Below are 17841 nucleotides of genomic sequence, written 5' to 3' on the forward strand. Positions count from 1 at the left end.
CAAGCACTATCAAACCAGGAAGAAAGACATATAAGGGGAGGCGTGGAGTTAGAATCATTTTTATCAAGAAGAAACAAGTGCTCCGTATGTAAGAGCACTGGCCACGAAAGAACTACATGCCTGAATCATAATCCACCATGATCATTGTAATTGCAGAAAATTATGTAGTTGTTTGTTGTGGACTTTTATATATTTAACTCATTGTTGTAACCATAATGTTATCATTTATTATATATAAAATATCTTTTTAATAACTTATACATCAATACAAAGAGGCAAAACATGACCTAAATAGATAATACAGCGGACCACAATTATTGTCAACAGATTAATCATCTGTTGTCACAGATGGACATTAGCCGAAAGAACACAACACAGTTCCCTCAAACTTGAATGTTTTCCTCTAAAAGATGACAAATCTGTCACAACAGATGGATAATCTGTTGATAGAAACCCAACAGATGACCAATCTATTCCAACACATGGTCCATCTATTGAAAGAACTCAAAAGCCAAAATTGTTGTTGCTACTAGATTCAAAATAGCTCCTTACCTCCAACCGTTGACATGTTAACATTAACATGTATGTTTAGAAGAAATAGACCGAATGAAAACTGAATAAGAATTAAAAACCCAAAGTCAACTAAAAATAAATTTTTCACTAAACAAAAAATAAAATACATTAGGTATTGATCCGATATACAAAAATTAAAATACATACGCTAAAAGAAAAACCACATTCTAATTATTATTATTATCATCATCATCATTAATGACATGCGGCCAATCAACTCGCAGTAGCAGGGCCCTCATCAGCCTCTGTATCTCTCTGAACATCGTCGCTCTCACAACAACCAACTCCCTCTGCAGGTCATTAACCTGCCTTTGAAGTTCCCAAACAGGATCAGTCGTATCTAGAACACGCATGAATTGACAAATATAAATAAAAAGAGTCCAAATATAATACAACATATACTACCAACTGGTAGATTTACACTGGAAAAGAAACTTACCTCAACGAGAAAGGAATATGCTCTTTGAAGAGAAGTGGTTGAAGATGTCACACGAAAAGAAATAATGAAAGAAATAAATAAAATTTAGCAGAATGAAGATTAAGGAGAGACCTATTTATAGAGGATTGAATATGGATGTGTCAGGTCAAAAGGCACATCTGTTAAGCTCCATTGTTAATTACATTCAAACTAGTGACATTTTATTTTCTGTGAAAAGTCGCGACCTTTTCTTTTACATTAATACTTCTCACTTTTTCAAAATAGTTTGGAGACTTGATAACAACTGTTATTATTAAGTTGTTGCAATAGATCATCCATCTGTCGCAACAGATTTACCATTTGTTGCAACATATTGTCTATGTGCAATAAATGAGACATATGTTGTAAAAAATAGATTATCTATTATGATAGATGGACCATCTTTAAGAGATATTTTGATATCTTCTAATAGTTGATTCATCAATTGTAACCGATAAAGAATTTGATTCATCAATTGTTTTGAATGTGTTAGATAAAAAGTCACGATTACCTCTTTTTTAATAGTAATCACATGTGTGCCGGTGAATAAACATTGTCTGATCTGTCGTAATAGATTTACGATCTATTGCAACATATAGATTATCTATTGCGATAGATGGACCATATATTGGAGAAGATATTTTAATTTCTTCTAATAGCTGATTCATCAGTTGCAACAGATGGAGAATTCGGTTCATCAGCTGTTTTGAATGTGTTAGATAAAAAGTCCCAACTCTTCACCTCTTTTTAATAGTTATCACATGCATGGAGATGAATAAATAATGTCTGGTCTATCGCAACAGATTTGCCATTTATTGCAATATATAGATTATCTATTGTGACAGATGGATCATATATTGGAGGAAATTTTTTGATTTCTTCCAAGATGATAAATCAGTAGCAATATATGGAGATTTTGATTCATCAGCTGTTTTGAATGTGTTAAGATAAAAAGTCACGACTCTTCACACCTCTTCTTTAATAGTCATCATGTGCATGCAGATGAATAAACAACATTGTCTGACATATTTTGATGGGGTAGGAAGAATACGGTGCATGCAATGGATCCACTTTCATACATGGAAGTTATGTATTATTGATCAAGCTATCGCAACAGACACACATAAAGTGCAATGATTTTATGAATGCAATTTTTTACCGATTAGACACTGATTATTCAAATAAGATCCTACATTGTACAATTTAGTTTGATAGGTTCGAACTGATCCTACATTGTACAATTTAGTTTGATAGGTTCGAACTGATAAGGACGAAGGGTTCTAAGACGGTGGTGTCGATACCCTATTAAAATTTAATGACGGTCTATGCTTATATTTTTATGTTAAGTTTGGAGAAGGGTTCAAGTTTTTGGCTGTAGTATAAATAGCCAATAGTGATTGAACCGGTTTTAGTGGCGTAATGGACTTCATGAAAAGCCTCCAAAGCCTCGCACTACAACAAACAATGATGGAACAGATAGAAATTCCCCTAGTCCAAATTTATATGGATGGATTATTGGAGGAGACTTTTATACAGTAGAAGGTTCTTAGGAGGATACCTGTACGGGAAGGGGGAGGTGGAGAAGACCATATATCATATCAGACCTTGTTTAAGAGAAAACACAAGGAAGCAAGTAAGGAACTTCTAGCGAATCTGGCCAATGAAATTGACATGAGAAACAGAAAAAATTGATGAGCTTCAAATGTGGAAGTGTATCCAAATATAAAAATTAGTTAGTTGTTGATAAAAAGAAGAATGGTCAACAGGACTAGAGCTGGACACTTTGCTCGAGAATGCAACTAGCGAGTGTGGCCTAAATGAAGACTCTCACAAAGTACAGGACCAGAACTCTACGAAAAAAGCTTTGCGAGCACAGGAAATTGATACGATTATTGGTCAGAATTGAAACCTAAACCAACAACTCCTGAATTAAAAATAAGAAAAGCCAAGGCATCAATTTTTGAAGTCTAACTTGCATGCCATGCCTTTTGTTTGTGTCTATGACCAAGTCAATGGAAGTAGAAACAAAAAGGTCTGAAGTTGGGCAGAAATCCTATACCTTGTTGGTTCCACTGTCTTTGAACTGACCAGAGCCATAAATAGGAGACATGGGAAGCAAGTTAGACTTCATAAATTACCATCTTGGCTTGATCCCGTATTTTTAATTCAGGAGTAGTTGGTTCAGGTTTTAATTTTGACCGACAATCTTACCACCTTCCGTGCTTGCGAAGCTGCTTCTTTAGAGTTCTGGTCCTGCATTTTATGGGTATTCATTGAGGTCACGCTCGCTAGTTACAGTCTCTAGCAAAGTGACTAGCTCTAGTCCTCTTGACCATTCTTCTTTTTCTTCAACGACTGATGGATTTTCATTTTTGGATACACTTTGACATTCACAGCTCATCTATTTTTTTCATTTTTCATGTTAATTTCGTCAGCCAATTTTGCTACACTTTCTTTCCTACCTTATGTTTCCTCTTAAACAAAGTCTGAGATGATATATGGCCTTCTCAACCTCCCCCTTCTCGCACAAGTATTCTCCTAAGTACCTACTGCTGTATAATAGTCTCTTCTAGTAACACATCCATATAAATTTGGACCAGGGGAATTTCTACTGGTTCCATCAATGTTTGCTTCAGTGTGAGGCTTTATAGGCCTTTCAATAAGTCCATTGAACCATTAAAACTGGTCCAATCACTATTGGATATATACACTACCGCCAAAAACTTAAGCACTTCCCCAAACTTGATACAAAAACATGAGCATAAATGGTCATTAAATTATAACATGGTATCGACACCACCTACATGGTCCCTCAGTCTTACCAGTTTAAACCTAACAATCTTAACTGTAAAATGCCATATCTTGTTTGAAGGATTAAAGCCTAATAGGTAAAGAACAAACATTCACAAAATTATTGTACTAGATGTGCGCTTTCACGATAGGTTGATCAGTAATACATACCTCCCACATATGAAGTGGTTCCATCTTTAAGTAGTTTATTCCTCCGAATCCATCTTTACTCTAGCCTTTAATGCTGGTCGGGCAAAAGTGGATCCAGTTTCACTTTATTTTATCTGTAAATAAGAGAATATCAAAAAGAACATTACAAAAGGGTAACACAAAATTAAGCAAATCAACAGATGACCAATCTGATGCAACAGATTACCCATCTGCTCAATCGATGAGGCATCTGTTATAACAGATGGATGGCATATTACAACAAATGAGTCATCTGCTAAAATAAATCAAACCAGCCTTGCTAGTGGTTTGATTTCTTCAAACAGTTGCTCTGTTTGTACAAAAGGGTAACACAAAATTGAGTGAATCAACAGATGACCAATTTGATGCAACAGATTACCCATCTGTTCAACCGATGAGGCATTTTGCAACAAATATAAAAACAATGGTCCGTTCATTCAATACTTAAAAGTCACCTTTCCTTCAATTTTCTCAATAAATAGAAAAATGGTAATGGATAAATAATTAATAATAACAGATGTAAATATCTAATTTAAATGACATACAAAGAAGAAAATAAGATGGAAAGAGCAATAGTGAACCATACCTGCATTGTGAAAAAAACAAAGGGATCATAATATCCAGTTCAGTCGAGAAAAGATATTAACCTATTGAGATCCGAAAGGATCCTCATCCAAAAAAAGAGAGAAAAGAGAGGAAAAAGGAAAGAAAGAGAATTGAGAATAAAGAAGAATGATAGATGAGTTGAGTCTTACTTTATGGCTGAAGGAGAGAGTATTCTTGTAGATATGGGTTTTAAATATTCATTAATAACTTTTGAGGGGCACGAGGAGACAGTGACATTGAAAAGACCAAAGTAAACTACTCACTCAGGAGAGTTTTGAGTTATCCAAGTAATATTTTTTACCACCTAAGTATTTAAACTTTTTTATCTCAGACAAAAATACCTAAATTACTTTTAAAAAAGGGTCTTAAAACATCTATGTGCAATGAATAACAATTTTTGTTTGAAAATTTCGAAAGCTCGGTCATCTATCGCAAAAAATGCAGCACCTATTTGATAATTTATAACAAATGCATAATATGTTGCAATAGATGACTTAATCTGTTTGATTAAATCCAACAGAAAAGACATTTGTTGGAACAGGTTGAATATTTATTTTTATACAATTTCAATTAAGTTCATATGTTAGAGTAATACCTTAATTGATTAATGTAGGACTAGGGGTGAGTTCTCATAGGGTCAACTACAACTTCAATTGAGCCTTTTGGCCATTGCATGATGAGATGGTATTGCATTCCACCCAACCAGAGTTGTCGATCGATCACTCTAAGCTGAACCAATTATTACTACCTTATATGTTCAACTAATACCTTAATTGATTAATCTAGGACTAGGGATGAGTCCTCATAGGGTCAACTACAACAGATGGCGGTGCCTATTTGATAATTTATAATAGATAGGTAATCTGTTACGATATGTGATAATCAATTAGATAATTTACAACAAATAGATAATCTATCGCTATAGATGACTTAATCTGTTTAATTATTTACAACAAATGAGTAATATGTTGTAAAAAATGACTTAATCTATTTGATAACTTACAACAGATGGTTAATCTATTGCAACAGGTTGAACATTTATTTTTATACAATTTCAACTGATTTCATAGGTTAGATTAATACCTTAATTGATTAATCTAGGACCAGGGGTGAGTTCTCATAGGTTCATCTACAACTTCAATTGAGTCTTTTGGCATTTACATGATGAGACAGTATTGCGTTCCTCCCGACCAAAGTCGTCTATCGATCACTCTGAGCTAAACAGATTCTTACTACCTCACATGTTCAACTTATACCTTAATTGGTTGATCTAGGACAAGGGTTGAGTTCTCATAGGGTCAACTACAACAGATGGCAACGCCTATTTTATAATTTACAACAGATGGGTAATCTGTTACGACATATGACTTAATTTATTTGATAATTTACAACAGATGCATAATCTATCGCAATAGATGGCTTAATCTGTTAGATAATTTACAATAGATGAGTAATCTGTTGTAATAAATGACTTAATCTATTTGATAATTTACAACAGATGGTTAATCTATTACAACAGGTTGAACATTTGTTTTTATACTATTTCAACTGATTTTATATGTTAGACTAATACCTTAATTGATTAATATAGGACCATGGGTGAGTTCTGATAGGTTCAACTACAACTTCAATTGAGTCTTTTGGCAATTGAATGATGAGACGGTATTGTGTTCCACCCGAACAGAGTCGTCGATCGATCACTCTGAGCTGAACCAATTCTTATTACCTCATATGTTATACTAATACCTTAATTGATTAATCTAGGACCAGGTGTGAGTTCTTATTGGCTCAACTATAACTTCAATTGATTCTTTTGGCAATTACATGATGAGATGGTATTGTATTACTCTTGACCATAGTTATCGATCGATCACTCCGAGCTGAACCAATTCTTACTACCTCATATATTAAACTAATACCTTAATTGGTTAATCTAGGACCAGGGGTGAGTTGTCATAGGGTCAATTATAATAGATGGCAATGCTTATTTGACAATTTACAACAGATGGGTAGTCTGTTGCGACATAAGAAAATCCATTTGATAATTTACAACAGATGGATAATCTGTCGCAACAGATGACTTAATCTATTTGATTATTTACAACAGATTAGTTGTCTATTGCAATAAATGATTTAATTTGTTTGATAATTTACAACAGATGGTTAATCTGTTGTAATAGGTTAAACATTTATTTTTATACAATTTCAATTGAGTTCATATGTTAGACTAATACCTTAATTGATTAATCTAGGACCAGAGGTGAGTTCTCATAGGGTCAACTACTACTTTAATTGAGTCTTTTGGCAATTGCATGATGAGACAATATTGTATTCCTCTCGACCAGAGTCGCCGATCGATCACTCTGAGCTAAACCAATTCTTACTACCTCATATGTTCAACTAATACCTTAATTTATATTTCTAGGACTAGCGGGTGAGTTCTCATAGGTTCAACTATAACTTTAATTAAGTCTTTCAAAAATTGCATGGTGAGATGGTATTGTATTTCTCCCGACCAGAGTCATCGATCGTTCACTCTGAGCTGAACCAATTATTACTACCTTATATGTTAGACTAATACCTTAATTGGTTAATCTAGGAATAGGGGTGAGTTCTCATAGGGTAAACTACAATAGATAGCAGCATCTATTTGATAATTTACAACAGATGGGTAATCTATTATGACATATAACTTAATCCATTTAATAATTTATAACAGATGGGTAATCTGTCATAATATATGACTTAATTTGTTTGATAATTTACAACAGATGATTAATATGTATCTATAAATGACTTAATCTATTTGATAACTTACAACGGATAGTTAATCTATTACACCAGGTTGAACAATTATTTTTTATTCAATTTCAATTGATTTCATATGTTAGACTAATACCTTAATTAATTAATCTAGGACCAGGGTTGAGTTATTATAAGGTAAACTATAACTTCAATTGGGTCCTTTAGCAATTGCATGATGAGATGATATTGCATTCCTCTCGACCAGAGTTGTCGATCGGTAACTCTGAGATGAACTAATTCTTACTATCTCATATGTTCAACTAATACCTTAATTGATTAACCTAGGACTAAGGGTGAGTTCTCATAGGGTCAACTACAACAGATGGCAGCGCCTATTTGATAATTTACAACAAATGGATAATCTGTTATGACATATGACAATTCATTTGATAATTTACAATAGATAGGTAATCTGTCGCAATAGATTACTTAATTTGTTTGATTATTTACAACAGATGAGTAATCTGATGAACAGGTTGAACATTTGTTTCTATACAATTCCAATTGAGTTCATATGTTAGAGTCTAATACCTAAATTCATTAATTTAGGACCAGGGGTAAGTTCATAGGGTCAACTACCATTTCAATTGAGTCTTTTGGCAATTGCATGATGAGAGGGTTAAAAATTACTCATATCTTTTATAATTTTAAAAAATAATTAAGATCAATTCGGATCAAATTAACATTTTCAAAACTTGTCATTCTTTTCCAAAATACAAATCAACGCATATAAATCATCCATTTGCGAGAAAAATGTTTCATCATTTTAAATCTCGAGTTCTCACTCTTTTCTCTTTCTCACTCAATTATACAGTACAGACAACAACTACTTAACAAATTGCTCTACCCTTCACAATAGATCAATTTTTTTCTTACTTTTGACCATATTGGTGTTATTTTCGACTTTATTCTTGCTTGTATCTGTCATTTTCTCTTTTTTCATAGGTAACAGAGTTCAAGAAGATGGGTTCTTATCTAAAAAAATAAGGGCTTTTAAGTTAATGATGAAAAAGAAAACTTTTAGTTGTATTATCTTTGAGAATGGGTTAACAATTTTGAGCTTTGATGGTAAAATCATAGGATGAACTCGAGCAAACACTATTTTCTATTACAATGTTCCATTGACTATCGTGGTATTATTAGATGGTATTTGTGGTGGTGGTGGTGGTGGTGGTGGTGGTGGCACTGGTGGTGGCTGTTGGTGGCATTGGTTAGTGGTGTTTGTTGTGGCATTGGTTGGTGGTGTTTGTGGTGGCTGTCGATGGTGTCGGTATTCGTGGTGTTTGTGGCATTGGTTGGTGGTGTTTGTGATTGTGGTGGCTATTGGTGTGTCGGTATTGGTGGTGTTTGTAATGTATTTTTTAAAATTTATGCATACATCAATTGCAATGTATTTTTTATTTTTCTGTTATTTGTAGGTATAACATGTCTCCCAAAAGAAAAGAAAGTGAAAGTGGATCAACATCTGACCACCCCAAAAAAAGCTATTGTACAGAGGGATTTGGAGGAGCTTCCTGAACAATCTCAGTCAGGGAAAAGTGAAGTTGATGTGCAATATAAAACCAATATTGAGGAAGATGGACAAGGGTCCGTAGATGGTGATGAAGAAAATAAAAGTGAGAAAGGGGAGGAATTTAAGAGTGAGAAAGAGAAAGAGGATGATCATCAATATGATGATAATAGATCACCAATAGGGCATGAATTAATATCTACATCCCAACATGATCCTGTCAAAACTTTTAGTATTGACAAGTTTCAAGTTGCGATGGCGATAAATGACCCAAAAGCAGAAGAAAAACTAATTACTAAAATTGTACTAAAATGTCAGATGGGGCGATAATTTATTTATTTTAGTAAAATTATGAAGAATGAAAACATAGTTGGACATTTTAAGAAGAGCTGCTTTGAAAGATTTCTTGAGCTTCCTAAGCACCCCTCTGCCCATTTCCATTTAAGAATGGTATATGTCTTCTCAAGAACAGGATCAAGTACATGTGTAATAACCCGTACTTCTACTTTGCTTAAATTCTTTCCAAAGATGTAAAAGACTTGTTTTAAAGATGAATACACTTTATACATGTGGTGTTTTCAAGATTTTCACTTTTTATCATGTGAAAAATTTAATAAGCTTTCCATCGATACCAAATTTGCCCAAATCTGACACCCGGGCGAAGAGTTAGAGCCTTTCTATTGAGACGGTGTATCACCTGAGCCATCAACGTGTCGCGGAGCCAGCTTAAATATGAACTGTCACTTTCCAGTATTTCTCCGTGATAGTGGCGCATCGCGCCAAAGGCCTAGTTCACAATTGTCCTTTTTCAATGAATCTCTACGATGTCTCCGTGTCGCGCCAAACTTCCAGGTCGCAAACAAAGTGGCAACGCAATAGCTCCACGTCGTGTCACCATGTAGATTCCCAATTGTCCAATTCTAGTGGCTTGGCGCGATAGTGGCACATCCCGCCAAGGATGAAAATTGGGAATTTTCCAGTTTTTGCGATATTAAATCCCAGAGGCCATTTGGTCTTTTTTCATGACTTCAATTCCGCCCAATCACGGGATTTAACCCTAAGAAGGTATTATTTGCTCACTTTTGCATTAGTCTCTCAAATTAAAACCAACTCTACTCAAGAATAAGAACCCTAGCTGTCAAATTCTAGGGCTAAATCACAAGAACTCTCCCTCAATTCTTCCAAATCCATTAACTCAGCATAGTGTTCCTTCTTGGATTTTTTTCGTTCATGAAGCCCAAGAATCAAGTTTTAAATTATGAATTTTGATATTGATGTTATGTGTTGATTATGTTCATGTGGTTGTTGTTGTTGTATGATTCCCAAGTTGGAATCTTAATGTGTTTTTATGAAATTACGTTAGTGTATGAGTTTAAATCCATGAATTGAGTGGTTTATGATGTGTTAATTGATGATTATACCTATGCCCTAAGTGGTGCATGTAAGGTGTTTGATAAAATACCTAGAAGACTAGAAATCATGTAATATAGTTCAATTGTGACTTAAGTGATGGATTCATGTGTTACCCTTATGTTCAAAGAACTCCCATGCTATAAATGTGCCTTGTAAATGTTTGTTGGATTGCTCATGATTAGCCTTATGAAATTATACCATGTTTACATGCAATCCTATTCATGTATAGGTTTGTGATAATCATGTACTTCATGAAATCCCCAACTTATTATATTATGGATTGTTGATGTTAGTCGTGCATTTAAGAATGTCATGCCTTGTCAGTTTCTTTCTATCGAGTCTTGGGGTAACTTGTACCCAATAATTTAGTTGTGTGCCTAGAGCCAGTGTCATGTTTTCATGATATCCTCAGTCAAGCCGTGTTCAGTAGAATTCAGTTAGTCATTTGACTCAGGAAAAGTCAGTAAACTCAGTAGTCCCAGTAAATCTCAGAAAGCCTAGTACTTTAGTAATCTCAGTAGTGTTCCGTTACTCAAAAAAACTCAATGAACTTAGTCCAGCTCAATTTAGTTAATCATGTTCAGTGTCTATTCAGATAGGAGTAGGATTTACCACTGAGTGAACCCAAGGATGAGGACACACACTGACAGTTGAGGTTGTGATCCTTAGAAGCAATCCTTGTATTCCAGAACAATGTAGCTAGAATAGGTTGATATATTAACACTGATAGTTGAAGGTTGATGAGGTGGATTAACACTGCCAGATGATGGTCCCACCGTTCTCCTTTGGGGACACTACTAGATGACGGTCACTCACAGCTTGTCCTTACCATTGGTGCGGTATTGACATTCTTCCAATTGGGGTTACAGATTGGACCCCAACTCAGCCATAATGGTGTATTAGGGGTATCTCAATTAGATGACTACTTCCCACAGTTACATTTTTAGACTTAGTCTCAGTTATAGAACTCAGATAGTTCTTCAGAATTTTAGGACTGTCAGATACGGTCAACTCAGAACAGTACGAAACTCAGTTAGTTCCATCAGAACCTAGACTGTCAGATAAAGTCGCTCAGTATCAGTTATATCAATTATCAGTAACTCATGTTATCAGTAATCAGAATCAATAGTCAGTATCATCACGAATTCAGTCAAGTCACTTATTCATGCATGTATTCTCACGTAGATATTTATACAGTCAGTTAGCATTGTTCATGCATTTGAACCCTTTGCATTCATCCTACCTCACTTGCATACCAGTACATTCAATCGTACTGATGCATTTTTGCTACGATGTTTTATACTATAGGTTCAGAAGCACGAGCTCCAAAGCATCAATAACATTTCAGTTTTTGCAGTCAGTGTTAGCAATGAGTCCTCATCCTTCAAGGACATGATCATTACTTTATTTCTTTATTAGTTAGTTTATTTCAGTAGTTGGAGTTAGTTGGGGACATGTCCCATCAACTCATTATTCAGATAGTTTAGAGGCTTTCAGACTACAATGTTTTCAGACATTGTTTAAGTTTTGGTATTGTCGTACCACATTATTCAGATATGGTTTTATCAGATGTTCATCAGTTTTGAACCTTATGGCATATTTTCGCCTACTATTTTTGCATTTATACAATGTATTATGCAGTGTTCACCCTCGAAACTAAAGGATTCAGGTTGAGTAGGACTAAGACGGAGTACTTGGAGTGAAAGTTTAGTGACACGAAGTATGAAGACAAGGTGATAGTGCAGTTGGATTCTCAGGTGGTGTGAAAGAGGGATAGTTTTAAGTATCTTAGGTCTATGATTCAGGAGAATGGAGAGATTGATGAAGATGTATCTCACTGTATTAGGGAGGGCTGGTTGAAATGGTGACTCGCCTTGGGAATTCTATGCGATAGGAAGGTGCCTCTCAATATTAAAGGCAAATTCTACAGAGTTGCAGTTCGACTGGCTATGCTGTACGGCGTAGAGTGTTGGCCTTTTAAGAGTTCTCATCAATCTCTACCTCACTTGCATACCAGTACATTCAATCGTACTGATGCATTTTTGCTACGGTGTTTTATACTATACGTTCAGAACCACAAGCTCCAGAGCATCAATAGCATTTCAGTTTTAGCAGTGAGTCCTTATCCTTTAAGGACATGATCATTACTTTATTTCTTTATTACTTAGTTTATTTCAGTAGTTGGAGTTAGTTGGGGACATGTCCCATCAACTCATTATTCAGATAGTTTAGAGGCTTTCAGACTACAATATTTTCAGACATTATTTAAGTTTTGGTATTGTCATACCACATTATTCAGATATGGTTTTATCAGATGTTCATCAGTTTTGAACCTTATGGCATGTTTCAGCCTACTATTTTGCATTTATACAGTGTATTATACAGTGTTCACCCTCGAAACTAAAGGATTCAGGTTAAGTAGGACTAAGATGAAGTACTTAGAGTGAAAGTTTTATGACACGAAGCATGAAGATGAGGTGATAGTGCAGTTGGATTCTCAGGTGGTGTGTAAGAGGGATAGTTTTAAGTATCTTGGGTCTATGATTCAGGAGAATGGAGAGATTGATGAAGATGTATCTCACTGTATTAGGGAGGGCTGGTTGAAATGGTGACTCGCCTTGAGAATTCTATACGATAGGAAGGTGCCTCTCAATCTTAAAGGCAAATTCTACAGAGTTGCAGTTCGACTGGCTATGCTGTACGGCTCAGAGTGTTGGCCTGTTAAAAGTTCTCACATTCAGAAGCTGAAGGTAGCTAAAATGAGGATGTTATGTTAGATGTGTGTTTACATGAGGGCAGACAGGGTTAGGAATGAGATTATTCGGGAGAAGATGGGAGTGGCATTGGTGGAGAATAAGATTTGGGAAGGGAGGTTGAGATGGTTTGGGATGTGATGAGAAGGGGCACAGATGCTCTAGTTCGTAGGTGTGAGAGGTTGGCCTTGGATGGTTTTAGGCGGGGTAGGGGTAGACCTAAGAAATACTAGAGAGAATTGATTAGAAGTGACTTGGAGCAATTACGGCTTACTGAGGACATGACCATCAATAAGAAGGTTTGGAGAAAGAGTATTAGGGTAAAGGGTTAAGGCGTGTGGTTTGGCAATAGGTGGGCGGTAGAAGAGTTTTATGTAACTTGGTTGGTAGTGCTAGGGTTGGAAGGGTGCCTTTGTTGGTTAATGTCCTTTTTGTGGTTGTTGTAATATGTTTATTTTATCATGTTGTATGCTTTAGATGTTTGGACTTCGATCATGGTCCCTTTATTTAGCCGGGGGTCTATCGGAAATAGCCTCTCTACTTCTTTGAAGGTAGTGGTATGGACTGCGTATATTCTACCCTTCCCAGACCCCACTATGTGGGATTATACTGGGTGTGTTGTTGTTGTTGTATTATGCAGTGTTCAGGTACAGATATCAGTGATAGGTTAGTTTGTGGTCCTTCAGGGTCATGAGCACCGTGTAGTATTTCGGGTACCAGATTCGGGGCGTTACAACATTGGGGATGATATAGATTCGAAGGAGGAGGGCAAAAAGATAGATGAAATCTTGACCAACTACTGTGGCATGCCAATTTATTTTAGATTGCAAGAGTTTGCCATAGTGACGAGCTTGAGATGCCATCGTCCAGAAGAACCACCTATCGCAAGGGAGCACCTCGCAAAAGATCCAAGGCAAGAAAATGTAAGGAAAAAATAGATGGCCTGTTTGATATTGCTCGACGTAGCTCCCAAGCATCAGATTTGTTGACAGATCTCATGGATAAAATCATACCAAAGCAGTACAGGGAGAAATTGTGGTTAGTTTGGTTTGCCCATTCGGTTATATTGGCAAGAAACGTCAACAAGATCATAGAAGATGATGCGTTGGCGCGTGCTGAGAATTTTGATAAATTCAACAATTATCCTGAGGGATATGACAATTTATACTTGACTTACTAACAAATTTATCATCAGGGATGACCACATTATACGTTTTTCATTGATCTTTCATGGTAAAATTAATCATTATTTTTACTCATCCATTAATTTATATTGAATATAACTATTATGACTTTTTTTTTGCTTGCTTCTTGTTTACATTTTTTAGGCTTAGTCATTTGAAGTCATTCCTACCCTCCGAAAGCAGGCAATGGATTACCCAGATGATATTTCTCATCTAAGGATGTTTAGGTGGTTGGCTACAAAGAACAACACCAAAATTAAGGAGGCTGATCTCTTTAACCCTTTGGATGATGCAGTATGTCTTCTTTAAGTAAAATAATTTTACTAAATGAAAGATATTGAACAGATGTTATATCAGGTGCAATAAATGTTATATCTGATACACCATATGGGATATCTATTGCAACAAATTACCCGTCCTATGCCAGTCAGTGCAACAAATAGACAATCTGTTGCAACAGACGATTGATATCTTGCATCAGATTACCCATCTGTTGCTTTGGTTCTCTGAACCCAACTCCTAACAGATTAACCATCTACTGCAAATTATGCAATATATGTGTAATCCGATATAACATATTATTAGTCCATTGCGACATACAAATCATCTATTGTGTAACATGTAACCCAATAGATTACCCGTCTTGTGGAACTGGTGCAACAGATTGGTAATTCGTTGCGACAGATGATTGATATTTTGCATCAGATTATCCATGTGTTGCTCTGGTTCTCTTAACCTGACTCAAACGAATTTTAACCATCTACTGCAAACTATGCAACAATGGGTAATCTGATGCAACATATTGTTAATTTGTTGCAGAAGTTGACTGTGTATAACCCAACTATGAAAATTATTATATTATATGATACTAATCTTCTCTAATTTCATCATCCGATCACAAGCAATCCTTTTATTCATATTTCCCGTGGAAAAATAATTGTTTTGTAACATTAAAGAGTTTCATAAGCGTAATTTTTTTTTACCAAAAAGAAAAACAAAAAACTTAAGCAAATAGCAAATATTGTATTGACAAAAGTCCACCTCTTAATTGATTTTTTGAATATTTAAATTGATTATTAATGTAGATATACGTTATACCTAAAACATTTTGGTGCTTAGTTCTCTCCAAATATATCATCGTTCCTATTAGGATTAACTCAATTTGGATTCTTAAAAATTCATCTCAAACAGTTTACTTGTGCCTAAATGTCATCCTTGCCCCCACTTTGCCAATGGTTTTGCCTTCGTCCAAGAATTTATATGTTGTTAAAAACAATTAACATAATAATTTTTCTATTGCATTTGTATGATAAACTAGATTAAAAAATTTCTTTTCAAACACTTTCAATGTATATAAACTTAAATAAGTGGGTCGACTATCGATAAAAGAAATTTGTGACCAACAAATTTTTAATTGTAAAAGAATGAAAATTGTATTTCAAATATAGTAGCATGAATATTAAGACTCAAAGAGATGTACAAAAGCATGAATATTAAAAAATATATTTCTTACCTTTTCTTATAGCACAGCAACGTATGATTTGAAATTCCATTTTGTGAAGACAATGTTGTAGTGTATAAACAGTGGAAGCAATTGGTAGAATTTAGATACTTTACACACGTTATGGATGAATAAATAATTTTTTCATGTAATTAAGAGCTAATAAAACTCTAGCATTCAGATGAATCATTTAGTTTGGTTCCTCTGTATTCAATGGTTTCAAGAAGGGACATTAATGGAGCATCATTAATATGAGAAAAAAGGTGCTAATAATTCAGTAAAAATACTCTTCTTTAAGGCTTAATATATAATCAGCTCAATAAAATTATCAAGATATTTCATTTAGAATACACGACAAACTTTTATTTCAATTGAACACCTCAACTCTTAGCAAATTATTTCAATTATACTTTCAACTCAACTCATTCATCTATATTAGATTACGGGTCATGTGTCGCCCATGTGGATCGACCCGACCCAGTTTTTATTTTAATTAAATGATAAAAGAAAGATAAGAAGGGAGCAACCTAATTTTTTGAAAAATAAGGAAAATGTTTACTTAGTAACTGTTTATCCACTCACTACTCCTATACATATTACTACTTTTTCTTCCTCAAAGAGAAGAAATGAGAAAAAAATTCCTTGAGTAACTAAAAAAGCATAACAAGAACAAAACACCAAAGAAGGCATTTAGTATATAAAACAATACTCCGTTTTCGAAAGATGAAGATGACTTGGCGCGATTCTATCAGTAGAAAATTCAATGACTTATGCTGCAACATATTAAGATACACACATTATTTCTACTGTGAATTTGTTATTAATGGTATTAGAGTCAAATTTATTGCCCTAATTTTACATGTATTATCTCGAATTTTAGTATGGAAAACTCTTGAAATATTATGTATATGCTTACATCATATAAAATCGAATTAGCACTCACCTATAAAAATATTATTTTCGGATATAGATCAAAAAACCCAATTCGATCAGACGCACCATGATTGCGCTTTGGATCCGACTAATTTTTTTTCTTTTCGTTCTTTCAAAATTCTGTTAAAAGAACTATGAAATATATATATATATATATATATATATATATATATATATATATATATATATATATATAATAAAAATAGACTTTGTCTTACGATTAGATTTTATGATGCAAAATAATGGCGGATGTCTTGTTACGAAAAATTGGGTAATTTTCACTAGTAATATCACTCACTCACCAGTGCAGATAATAATATAGGTAAAATAGATGAGCAAATAAGAAATATTATGAGAGCAGGTAAGTAGATATGAGAAATAAAGCAGAGTTAAAGCGGATAAAGCAATATGGTGTAAAGTCCTACTCAATACTTCTTCCTTCACTGTCCTTAGTCCAGTATAGTACACAAGTTATAAAGATCAGGGTATATTTTCTCCCAATTATATAAATTATTTTTTGATTTTTTTGATATTTTGATTTTTTTTTTAATTTATATCCTGTTTATCTCTTTCTCTCCAGTTTTAGGTATTTTAGCAATATTTTCTTCAATCACACCTTGGGACAATAACGACAGTCCTTTTTTAATCCTCTTTGAACTTTTCAAATTTCTAAAAATTTACAGATTAATTCATCATTACTGTTAAAATACTGAGAGATTAACCATATACTAGGAGCATATTTATAAATAATTTACCAATTTTATAAGATTGGAAAACTGGCGGTAATCCGTACAGCTATCCAAATCTAAAACATATGTATTAATAAGTAAATATGTACTAATAAGTAATTTACTAATTTTACTAAATCGAAAAACTGGTATAATCCGTACGGTCATCCAGATCTATAATATTAAAAACACATCTGAAAGAAAATATAAACTTCATTAATTCAAACATAATTTACAAACTAGGGAGAAAAATACAAAGATATATGTAACGACTACTTACATGTCTTAAGGAAGAAGTGAGGTTTTCCTTTCGAGAGTCCACTGAAAACTAGCGGCTATCGAAAAATGAAGGAATAAAAGACTAATATTCACTATACACTCTTTCTTTTTTTTTTTTTT

The 17841-nt window shown here is 34.2% G+C and overlaps 1 long non-coding RNA gene across 1 annotated transcript; it reads right to left on the minus strand.

The window, feature by feature from the left end:
- Positions 1–646: 646 nt before the first annotated feature.
- LOC124897093 lies at positions 647–17841 on the minus strand. The gene is made up of 3 exons (XR_007053691.1): positions 17723–17841; positions 3992–4104; positions 647–913 (listed from the first exon to the last, which is right to left on the minus strand). It is a non-coding gene; the product is annotated as an uncharacterized LOC124897093 (long non-coding RNA).

The sequence above is a fragment of the Capsicum annuum genome, chromosome 1, assembly GCF_002878395.1.
Source record: "Capsicum annuum cultivar UCD-10X-F1 chromosome 1, UCD10Xv1.1, whole genome shotgun sequence".
Classification (NCBI taxonomy): Eukaryota; Viridiplantae; Streptophyta; class Magnoliopsida; order Solanales; family Solanaceae; genus Capsicum; species Capsicum annuum.